This window comes from Dreissena polymorpha, chromosome 2 (assembly GCF_020536995.1).
Source record: "Dreissena polymorpha isolate Duluth1 chromosome 2, UMN_Dpol_1.0, whole genome shotgun sequence".
In the NCBI taxonomy this organism is placed as follows: Eukaryota; Metazoa; Mollusca; class Bivalvia; order Myida; family Dreissenidae; genus Dreissena; species Dreissena polymorpha.
In genome coordinates, this window is record NC_068356.1 from 67,277,265 (window position 1) to 67,290,068 (window position 12,804).

General features: G+C 34.4%; 1 protein-coding gene across 1 annotated transcript in view; it reads left to right on the top strand.

Moving 5' to 3' along the window:
• Positions 1–1,506: 1,506 nt before the first annotated feature.
• LOC127867437 (uncharacterized) overlaps positions 1,507–12,804 on the top strand; it is a 221,551-nt gene continuing 210,253 nt past the window's right edge. Inside the window, exon 1 of the mRNA XM_052408591.1 lies at positions 1,507–1,520. The gene's annotated coding sequence lies outside the window, so the exon portion shown is untranslated. The remainder of the gene's footprint in view (positions 1,521–12,804) is intronic.

Here is a 12,804-nt window from a genome sequence, read left to right on the forward strand (position 1 = left end):
AGTGAAATTTTTGAAAAATAAAAAGAGGCAATTGAATGAAGTAATTATTTTATCAACGGTAGTTAACTTTTGCACGAAAAAGGTTAAAGCAAAAATTATATCCGTTGCATGACGTTGCGATATTTAATTTGCATGACGTCACATTTTTTTCCAAGCCTAAGATTATTATGCAGACTGACAGACAGGCAGATAGTTTATTCAGACTTATACATATGTACATACTCTTCATGCTTAAATACACACATTACTTTCTGTCACGTAACTAGATATATCATTAAATAAAAAATATGCTTGTTAATAAAGAATACGCATACAGATAAATACAATTGATGGTAACAACACGTAGGTTCTATCAAAGTGGTACTTAAGTTAATTGAACAGTATTATTAAGGATTGTATTTCTTTTAACAAAAGCTTCTTTGATAAATTTACACACATTATCAACTCTAGATTTGTCCCATAAACATAGTAACTTGTGGAATTTTTCTTCACTCGGCGTAACAGTGAGTTATAAAATGGTATTCAACTTCCAAATCAAACTCATTACAGCATAGACAATGACGTTCATTTCGTGGAATGTTATTTTGAGCGCATCTGCCAGTTTGTATTCTCAACGGGGTTGCGGAGACTCTTAATCTTACAAAATATAAACGCAGTGTCTAGGAAGTAAATCTAAATATTATTCATATTCCAAAGAGGAATTGTTATTCATGTTATCATACTATTTTGTTTAGAGTTGTCAACACTTCTACATTTAAACTCTCTAATAAAACCATTAACTTGAACAGAGTTTGGATTTTGTATACATAACCAAATTCTAATTATTTAACATTTGCGTGAAATGTGAGACCCAATTTGTATAACCTTTTTTACAATCGTTTAAAGCTTTTTTGTAAACTATTTGCATTATGATAGTTTCATTGTTAAGAATTTTAAACCAATATTATAGAATTTTAAAAGACCTGATTACATTCAAGATATATCTACCTAATTCACCATGAATAGTAACGTTACATGCATTGATTTTAACCTGTAACAATCGCTTGCAACATTTTAAATGAATGCGTTCAATTTCATCTAAATGTGTGAAACCCTATTCTCCTGCAGAATAATTGGATAAAGAACCTACAAAAGCGTAAAACAATTTACAAAATAGTGTGTGTTTTATTTCAAAATCATTACATTTAAACACTAATGTATTCATTGTTTGCTTTACCGACTTAATTTTCCTGGTTTACTTTAAAATTTCCTGTGTAAGTAAACACATTTCCTGAATAGTTTAAATTATAAACCAGTCGAATGACATAACTATTTAATATTCAATTTTCATTTTCTTTTCATCCAAACCTCTTTCAAAATACCATTATTTTTGTTTTTGCAACATTAACAATATAATTATGCAATGTATGTCATTCTATGACGTCGCGATATTTTGTTTTTCGTGACGTCGTAATTATTGTTAAGCGTAACAACCATTGGTAACGTAACTAAATAACAGCGGTGAGCCAAGTTTCGAATTGGTAAGATTTCTTTTAAATAACATGGAATTTTTATTTTATTAATCGCTTTAAATGAACACGGATATTATGCACACATCATGTCAGTCTAAAATAAACGAACTGAAAAAGGACTACGTGCAGCCCAGTCTGAAAGTTTTTATTGACAGTACAAGTATTAATATCGAATGACATGGCTTTGAGATTTGGAACCCTCGCGTCTTTTTACTTTTTCCGAACAACTTTGACTGACTGGTAAGTCAAGTCAGATATACTACTCTTGATGATTTCGTATTTAAACGACTTTCGTACACGTGCATTTAAATTCTTTTTATAGAACACTATTGCAAGGAGGCCAACAGAATGTAATGGGCGACCGCAGATTATTTGAGCGGGAGCGTCTTTTTCTGAGGGTGCTTGCAACAATGAGCGGCATGCCGGAAGAGGAGATGAATTATGACCTTGACCCTGCACCCCGTCCTCAGCGGCCCCGACAGGCCGGCCACTCTCTGGATCCGTAAGAAAGAAACAGACTCAGTAAGGGCTATACACAAAACATTCTGACGTCTTTGATTGAGAAAATGTTGATCATTCGGACAATTATAGCCCATACAATAAACTACATTCCTGATAAAAAAAAATATTAGCCATTTAGTAATTTTATAAATTTACAGATCCATGGCTTACTCTGCAATTCGCCAAGTTTGCAAATGGCTACAAATTTACCAATTTGGATACAGGAAACTTTTCCTAGCTACAACTTTTCCTTCTTAATAACCTATGAACAAAATAAGTAGGAATTTGCAATAGAAAATCAAATTTGGCTGAAGAAATTTTTTAGCTTCAGAAATTTTAATCGAAGACGATACTTGCGGAATTTTCGCAAAGAAGTCTTCCTTTACACACAAAAATACCATAAAAGCTTGAAGTGTCGTCCCTGATAAGCCTATTCGGACTGCACAAGATAATCTTGGATGATACTTTGCGCACTTGAATTATATCCCGTTTTCCCAGAACGAAGCTAATAATATAATTCGGCGAGTAAGTCAAATTTAGATTCCAAAGTCGGTTTCCCAAGACTTTTCATTCAATCACTTGACCAGGGTCCTCGAGCTAATAAAGAATTATCAAGCATAACAAGAAAAATGTGAACCGCTGTCGTATGAAACTAAAGCAAAGCTGTGACGCATACGCAGAACTACTTGACGGATGTTTTCATATCTTATCAAAAATCTTACAACAAATTTCAAGAACTATTGAATTTTTAGCCGACAAACAAAAAATGCGCATGATCAATGTGTTATCATAATTAATAGCATGTCTCTGATTGACAGGAAAATATATGTTAAATTTGCTTATTTTAGATATTGGTTATTGTAAAGAAAAACAATGCAATTCTATCAAAATAAAATTACTAAAAAAAGTAATCGTACCATAATTTGTCGTAAAATGCTTAACTAGGCGGAGTTAAACATAAAATAATGGAGATGAGCGGATCGGTTATGGCATGGACAATTAAATAAAAAGAACCCATTTCACTATTATTATTTATAAATTGTTCAAAATGCGTGACCGACCCATTGAAGTCATTGAAAACTACTATTCGCGTTGGCAGTTTATATAAATATCCATTCAAGGAGACAATTAAATAAAATCGTCAGTTATGTTCATGTTAATTACTTAAATACCAAATGACATGAATATTTATGTCATTTAAACGCACGATTTATCTCCCATGTTTTAGTATCACGCACCGTCTTTCAAATACACGAAATAGTGAGCCGCCACGTGCAGCAAACCGGTGTCGATATTCGGCGCTTTCTAAGCTACGAATTCGTGCGCGCCCAACTTCATAATGTCGGTCACAATGGCAACCATTCCAGCGTCTCCAACAGGGCCACTCCGAATCAGTATCGACTAGGTACTTGGGGAACACTTACAGAACAATTGAGCCGCGTTCTACGAAACGACTGGGCTTAGCGCAGCGTTAAGTGTCATCCCAGATTAGTCTGCGCAGTTCGCGCAGGCTTATCAGGGACGCCACTTTCCGCTTCAACTTGATTTCGGTTAAGAAAACACATCAGCAAAACATTTTATACAAGTGGAAAGTGTCGTCCCTGATTAGCCTATGCGAACTTCACAAGCTAATTTGGGACGACATTTTACGCACTTGCATTAAGTCTAGTTTTCACAGAACACGGCTCAATAAAGTATCGCTGTTATCTATTAAACATTATTGCGACCAGTTAATGTGTTGCATCATTATGTACGTAGACATTGTGTATTGCAAAAAAAAACGACACATTATAAGTACTTCTAAATGTGTTGCTGTTTGTTGAAATTCAAGTTCAGTTTTGTTATGCAAACATGTACAAACCTTTATGCACCAGCTTATGAAGCAAGAAACATTTTTTTAAAATGATAACTTTTAAATATCTGTACACATACTGCAATATTTATGTATGTTTAAAAAACAACTCCCGTAAAAGCATTGTAAACGTTGCATTGCATAATAGGGCGCTGGTTTCAATACATTGACGATAATAGAATGGATGCAAGAGTTGATAAAATGTTGGGTAGCGGAGACGACACAGCCCGCCAACAGGACACAGACTGGTCTTCAGCCGAGGATGTTGACGACGACGGCGACAACGAAAGCAATGTGTCGCATCACAACAATTACGATGACGTAAGCAATAACGGCGTACTCGACGGCAGCGACGTCAGCGAAGAGAGCGACGGGACAACATCTAAATATTCGGACGACGACGAGGTAAAACAACCATGACCATGTACGCATACGAAAGCCGTTTGATACGTAATGCATCGGCAGCATATTCCTTGTTACTGTTAAAATTGATCAGAAGAAACATAAAAGTATATATACTAAATTCATTAAAATGAACTATTCCCAGAGCGATAACTTCAAAAGTAGAGTATGTTATTTGTGAAATGGTAATGCACACAAATTGATTTGTCCACTTTCAAGCATTCCTATATGACGAGTTCACTAACCAACAGAAACAATATCGAAAGTCTCCTTTTGTATATCGAATTCACACCATGTCAATTTAAAAATTTATAAATTTGTTTGCTGTTTTTATTTATGCATTAATAACATTTTTAAACAAGAATTCATATTTTTAAGTTCACTCATTAATCATCTATGTAAAACATCGATATGTCTCAAACAAGTACCGCGAGTTCAAACCGAGTCCTTTGAAAAGAAGATCTTCTGCGCTACAAATCGCCGTTTTAGAGTTCATTATTTTTTAAGCATTTCAGAGGCTTTATTTATTTATTCAGTTCAACTTACAATATTTATATTGCAATTGTTTAATCACATTTTTTCTTTACGTTTGTTTATATCATTTAACGTATTGCATTTATAGTATATAACGTATATTATTTTGTTGACATTGCACACATGACAAAAATGAACAAAAGGTTATTTTGTCAATATGTCAACAAATCCCTTGGTTTCAGTTCGACCTATTGAAACGCGAACTTACTACACTTAAATCCCCATTAATACCCAGTAATATTATACCCAGTACATACAGTAAATTTGATGAGAACATTGTCATAGTCGCGCATTCGTTCTCTTGTAATGATCCTTCACCCTTTAACACTAAGATACATATTTTGTCGCATTTGTAGTCCAATAGAAAGTCAATTTAATTTATGACCTTCCTTACTTGATTCAAGTTTTGCTGGCTTCATTTTAAACCCTTAAATACTGACGAGCAGCAAAAAGCATAAAACCTGAACAGACTGCGAGTTGCTGTTTGCACATAGCCATTTTCACCTTGCCTCTGAGCGGGAAAGGGTTAATTGACACTAAGAACCAATCAGACAAATATGTTTTGAGTAAATGTACAGGGGCAAACCCCTTAATCAAGTATTGAATTTGCATCATTCGTTTGACTTTTCATTGTACTGAAGAAGCAAAGCATATATGAGTAAAGCTCTGGGACAAACAGATTTTAATGCATGTGCAGTCCGCACAGGCTAATCAGGGACAACACGTTCGGCCAAAACTGGATTGTTGCTAAGAAGGGACTTCTGTGAAACGAAAAATACCATGACAGCGGTAAATGTTGTCCATGACAAATTAGTCATGTATAAATACTAGTGCGCAGAAAAATAACTTCAAAATAAAACTTTTTTTCCCTTTTTTATAGCCAAATTTACCTGCTATCTTGTTTTTATAGTTAAGACATGTATATATTTGTGGTTTTTGTTTGTTTTAAATTCCTTGTTGACTCATGTCAATACTTTTTGTTAACCGAAGCCTTCGTTAAATTCTATTAAGTAAGTGTTCATTTTGAAGACTAGGCACGCATACAGCATAATCATGCCTGAGATAAATTTTAAACAAAAAATCAATTTAAAGTGATTGTTATCCTCTCAGGTTACAAACCACCAGAGCCGCCCTCCACGGGGACATACATGAGTGTGAACAGGCAGCTTGAAGAGACGGAGAACTTGGAGGAGGAGATTGAGCAGAACATACAACAACACGGCACATGTATGTGTACTGGGGCCTGTATCCACCAACCGATTCTTAGACTTAAGTCTAAAAACAGAGAATATTCTTAAAACTGTAATGTGCTTATACTATTCAAAAGTCAAGTGTAGCATTGCAGTGAACACCAAAAATTGGATAATTCTTTGTTAATAACAATATTTTAATAATATAAGAATTATTGTATTTTTTTTGTAACCTCCTTTATAAGCAAACGCCGATGTAGTTTGAGTCTAAGACTATTCGTTATTCTTAAGTCTAAGAATGGGTTGGTGAATACCGGCCGGGTATTCGTCACGGCAGAGCGGCACAGTAGAACTGCTTTAATTACCCAGTAGTTACATCAATAAAAGTTAATGTAATAATTAAATAATTATACTTTTTTCCCTAACATGAGTGCATGGGACTTGCAAATAACATGACAAATTAGCTTTGTTATAAATTAGCTTAAATTCAAAATCATGCAAGGAATCAATGGAAATAATTCAATTAACGATATTATAAAAATTGAATTTGGCCATAGCTGCATAGTTGCTACTCTAAGAGGCAGTTACAGAGAGGCAGTTACAGATGTGATGTTGATAGTGTATATTTATGATGATTTTCACACTTAAATAAGGTTTAAATTCAAAACATTAGCATCAAAATGCTATTTTTTTGGCCATGTGTGTAGACAATTCTAATGTTCGGATTCATCACAATAGCAATTTGGGTATAAATCTTAAAACACGGTACTTCTGGTCAGAAAGTCTCATTATAGAGTATTAGTTTTCATATTTTACATCAATACTTTTATTATAAAAATCTGAAATAATTTTTAAGTAAAGAAATGCCTGATTTGTTTTTAAAAAGCGTCAGCAAACATAATAAGCCATCATATTGTATCAGTAAATCTAAATGGCACTGTTTTCAGTTAACTCACCAGTTGTGAACATAGATCCACTGAAGATCTTCTACCCGCCCATTGACAACGGTCCATTCACGTTTGTACCCGTGGATCTTCATGAAAGAGATTATATGAAGCGTCCGGAAAACTATGCCATCGAGAAAAACCAGTTTGAGAATTGTGATAGCAACGAGACGAAGGATGTGCCCGTGGATCCAGTCTTCTGATTTGATTTCTGACATAGTTTAACACTATTCCACTCACATATGCACTTTGATGGTTGGTTAGGCCCATAGAAAATCAAATTAAATATAAGGTCTTTCTTACTTGATTCAAATTTTGAAGGTTTCATTTTCAACTCTTAGGTACTTATCAGCAGCAAACAGCATAATTATTATTGAGCATTATCATTAGCCTTTCCATGACTGAAACTTTCTGATCATACGGTTACATTACTGCTTGAGTTTCCTAGCGTATCCACTCATGTAACAAATGCATGTTATGTCACAGAATGGTTTTCTGTTACAATTTTTATATTCATACTTTTATTAATTGGTGTAAAATTTCAACATTTGCTCAATTAAATGTTTCACTTTTTATGTAAATCTAACCTGGATGGATTAATTAATGTTTTTAATGTTTTTAATTTGTTTTATCCAATTGACTATTTCTTTAGACAAAGTTTTTAAATCAACATTACAAGTGAAGTAACTTTTCCAAATAATGGTTATATGTGGCCAATTCTTAGTTTTTGCTGTAAAGAAAACAGCACGATAAAGGCAGGTGACAAACGCACGCGTAGCGTAATCAGAAGCATAAGTGATGCCGATACAAAGCGTATCTGAGCAGAAAAAAAACATAAATCAAAACAGATGAAGCAAACAAATAAAGAGAGTGACGCACAAGATGATCCGCAAGATGAACAAGAGATCAGTATCGCATCCGAACTCCATAGCATAAACCAAAATTTTAATAAATAAACCAAAAGCAATATGCTAACCAAAGACAGCAGTGATCTCAAAGAACTATTCAAAGATGTGTGCTACAATTAAAAGAAGAAATGCTAGGTTCACTTGTCCTCAGAATTGCAAAAGGTGGTAAGCGAGTTGTTTGAAAAGGAGCTAGAGAACGGCAAATTACCAACAAATAATAATTGCGAAACCATTAATGAGCTTAAGAACGAAAATGAACGGCTTCAGAAACAAATAAACACCCAAGGTGAAACCAATGAAACAAAAATGATTGAACTGGAACAATATAGTAGACGCAGCAATATCAAGTTAGAAGGCATTTCTGACAAAAAAACGAAAATATAAATAAAACAGCAGAAAAAGTCATTACAAACACTGTATAAAAACATACCAGATCTAAACCTAAAAAAGAACGACACTGAAATTACACATAGATTGGCATCTTTAAGAAAGATGAAAGCCCATTGTTCTTAAAATGGTGTCCAGAATGAAAAGGAGCTACATAATGCGTCACGCAAAGCACCTACGAAAACAGAGTGTCCCAATCTACGTCAACGACCAACAAACCAAATTAAATGCTCATATGTTCGCATGCGTGCGGAAAAAACAGTCAGACACAGTGACATCCGCATTGTCCCGTAATTGTATAATTTACTATAAGGACGTAAACGAACAAATTCACAAAGTGTCACCGGAGCAGTTCCACTACTGGATAGATCTACTCTGGCCAATTTCGCGCTTAAACTCGTATACAGAACTTTGATAAACAATATACAAAAATGATATGGACACCAAGGACAGTTATATAGTATAACCCGCGAGAAACTCGAGAATTTGTTCAAGCAAGTACTATAAATACGTATGGTCACGGATAGTAAATATGATACAAGGTACTGGTGAATGAATGTAATAACAGCACTTGAACCAATATATAAACTAAGTGCAGGCATTTCCCCAGGCGGTTTAAGCACAGCGGCCCCGCGGTGCCTGGATTTAAAAATCAATTTTACCGCGACGCTTGACTTACCGATCAGGTCGCTGCGACGCTTGAAAAGTCCACAAGCGCTTGCAATCTCTGGTCCGAATGTTGTCTGCATTCGGCCAACATCCAACCAAAACAAGCACGCGATAATCATCTGTGTGGTCATAATGCGCTAAACGTGTAAGGGTTGTGAGGTGTAAATTATGGTGTTTGTACCTAATAACGGTCGATATCGATCAATAATATTCCGGTACACGTGGCGTAATAGCAATTTAAGGTATAGTCAATTTGTTTGTTAGTTTTGTTTAACTGTTAAAAACTCTATCAGTTGTGTTTTAAAAATAAACAGCAAATGTTGATTGTTTCAATAGTCGGTTATTGAATTCATTATTACAATTAAATGGAGTAAAGCGCCTCATTTGATTTATCCCGCTTACTTAAAATGTTGTCATACTATTTTCTCAACGGCGACTTTAATAACATTGAATGTATTCCCATCCGAAAGGTTTTTTGATATATACGCTACCTGCAACCAATTTTTCTGACGTGTTTGTGCATCATAGAATGATTCAATTAAAGAAACGGCCAATGCCTGTGTCTGGGAAATCTGCAATTACTAATTGCTTGGTCTGGACTTCAAATAAATTTTAACTCTTAGAGAGTGCAATAAATGCAAGTGAAAGTGTCCAAGACGTGGCCAGTGATACTGAGACCTTCAATCACCAAACAAGCGATTCAAGAATTGTGCCATCGAGTTCGAAAGAAGCAAGATTGTCCAAAGGTCGCAGACGTTGAAGCAGGTAAGCATATATCTACTTTTTCTTTTTTAAGTAAGTTATACTGAAATATATAGTTTATGTACCAGAGAGATGGGTTTTTTGTATAAAATATAAGAAACTCAACTTAATTTTAGGGTCTTGGTGGTGTAGTGGATGAAGTGTCCGCCTAGCGATCGGGAGTTTGTGGGTTTGATTCCTACTCGGGGAGCGTTCTCATTATCTCCTCCATAAACACCAAGTACTAGTTCTTCCCAGGAAACGGACTCGACAGTGTCCATATCTGCCAATAATATACCTTCTTGTAATAGTCAGCAATTGACTGTAGGAAGTACTTAGTAGAAGTAGAAGTAAAGATAATTAAATGTCCATAAGAAAGCATATCTTAATTTAACTTAACTAACTTAAAATAGATTATTAATGAAAACAGTTGTCTGAAAACTAATCTAAATTTTGTAAGTACGACGTGCACTGTATGCATTCGTCACATGTGCAGACCAATGCGTTCAACAGTCGGTATTGCTCTGTAGAATGAAGTGCCTAGCACATGGATGGCAAGGGACGCACTAAGTCACCATCAGAAAGCAAAGAACCACTCAAGAGATGGGCTCTCTACAAGAATTTGAACTGGTTGATGAAGCAGAAAATTTCTCATACAACAAAATACCTCACTCATAATAATCTAGGTAAGTTGTTGGCCTGCTCCTCACTGCATATACATCTGCAGCTGGTAAGTGCTTGACTTTGCTGTTAAGAACACAACAACAAACACAAGATGCTTTCTTTGCTTAAATATCTGTTTGTATTTAATTCGAACCAATCTATAAGATCTTATGTTAGTGTTATTTACAAATTGTGTGTTTTTCAGACTACGAGAAGGGCTTCAGCACAATGAAAATGGTAGAAATCGTTCTCGCCTGATACCTGCTTTTCTCAATGCTCTGATGATGGTCAACACAAAAGGACCAGACATTGGGGCAGTTAAGTTTGGAAGAATGATGGCACCAACAGAAGTCAAGGAGAACAGTTTTTGAAAGGTAACTATGCATATCTGTATACTTATGGTAAAATATGTCCTTTTTCGATCATTTTGCATGCTCATCTACATGTGAACTATTATTTTACTTGTTATATAATACCTTAAAAATTGACTTTAATTAAATAAATTTTGGAAAAAATGGATAAAAAAGGAAAAAATAATATGTTGTGTTTTTATTGCTCCAAAGAAGTGTAGATTTTTATTAAGATCATATACAAATTATAAAACGTCTTCCGCATCAACCCCCTTCCGAGCTGTCTCGCCGCTGCGCCTGACCAATATCCTGGGGAATGACTGTAAGTGTGTATGTAAATAAATGCACTAACAATATGTATTAATGTAAAAGTGTCCAGTTGACTAAGTAACATAAGGCTATAACACGCAACATTTTCATACTTTTTAATTACTAGCTATATGCTTTTAACACAATATATATTAAAGGAATGTACATGAATACAAAAGCAGTTGTAGTTGTATTAACAATATTTAATGAAATGCACACGTGGATAAATATATGTATATCATGTCACTCCATGGTTTTATTTGAACAGTAAGTGAATAAATGTATTACACTAACCTTATATGTATCTTAGAAGTAAGCATGCATTTTTTACAATGCACAATATTGTTTAGGCATCTGATAATTACAGTTAGTAATAGTGTGTACATTTCTTACTGTTTCACTGAAAAGTTATATGCATTTAACTCAAAATATTTTTTAATGTCATAAATACTGACCTGCTATCTATTAGCTTACTCCTTTCCAAGGGGAATTTACTCATCTGGAAAATTAACTGGGAACCGGCCACCTCCATACTGCAATATAGACTAGGTTAAACATAGTGCAATGCAACCCAGGCAAAAATCAGTAACCAGCTCTCAATATTCTTTCCGGATCGATCAGGTGTATACGTGTCTTTTACGGCTCTGAATTGAAAATAGTTTTTCGATTTATTTCACTTGGTTGAATGGGGTTTGAATAGAAAAATTGTATTATTTATCGTTTTACTTCTCATTCGGATTCTTTCACGTGGATTTAATGGACTTTTGTTTCATTTGTAAAGGTAAGCCATGCTTGCTTTTCATTTAACAATGGTTTATTTCCACCATGCTGGGTGTTTTCAGGCGCGAACGAGCACGTGCAAAACGTGTTATTCTAATGCGTTACGAGATCGTGCAAAGCGTGTTCTTCTAATACATTGACAGAGTGTTTATCATTTGCCATTGTGTGCAACAATGATTTAAACGTTCCATATGACAATCTTATGGATGGTCATTCTATTTTTCATCTGTTTTGAATTAAACATTTGTTTAATTTATGATCTACGGCAGCGTATTATACGCACAATTGACTTTCTCTTTTACAATAATACTGACAAAATGTTAAAAATTTTTATTATGGGCAAATAATGATTGTATATAATATAAGTTTATAAGTTTATTCTGTCTTTGATTCAAGGCCACCGGCCCATAACAAAATGCATATATACTGACTTGAATATAAGCATATATGTACATACATTAATAATTGTTATCTGACAGAGTCGGAACAAAAAATAAAAAATAAACAGTTTTATATATAGCTAAACAATGGTTCAAATGCAAACAAAGTGGTTACAAAGTTGACATACTACGAAGGGTGTACTTGCTCATAAGTATTACTTATCTTCAGTATATTAATACTATCTTCTCATTATATTATTTATCAGCTTACAAACAGCTAAAATTTCATAATTTCTTCCAGAGTTTAGAATTGTAAAATCTACCAACTGTAAAATGATTAGGTTGTATATTAGGCAAATAGAATGAGCGTATATCTGAGTACTTTTTACAGTCAAATAAAACATGGTGCTCATCCTCAACAACAGCGATATTGTGGTTTAAACAGTATGTACAAAACCGCTCAGCTCTTGATATACCAAAGTGTCTTCCTGTTTCAATTGCAAATTTGTGACTAGAACATCGAAACTTGGCATAGCTATTCCGAAGAGAAAAAGGCAAGTCCATTAATACATATTTTTCAGTCTCTAATAAAGATTTAAAATGTTTATAGTGATCACATCTAGGAGAAGAGTCAATATGATTTCTCCAGTCTTGTTTAAGGCAATCTGATACTCTAAGCCTAA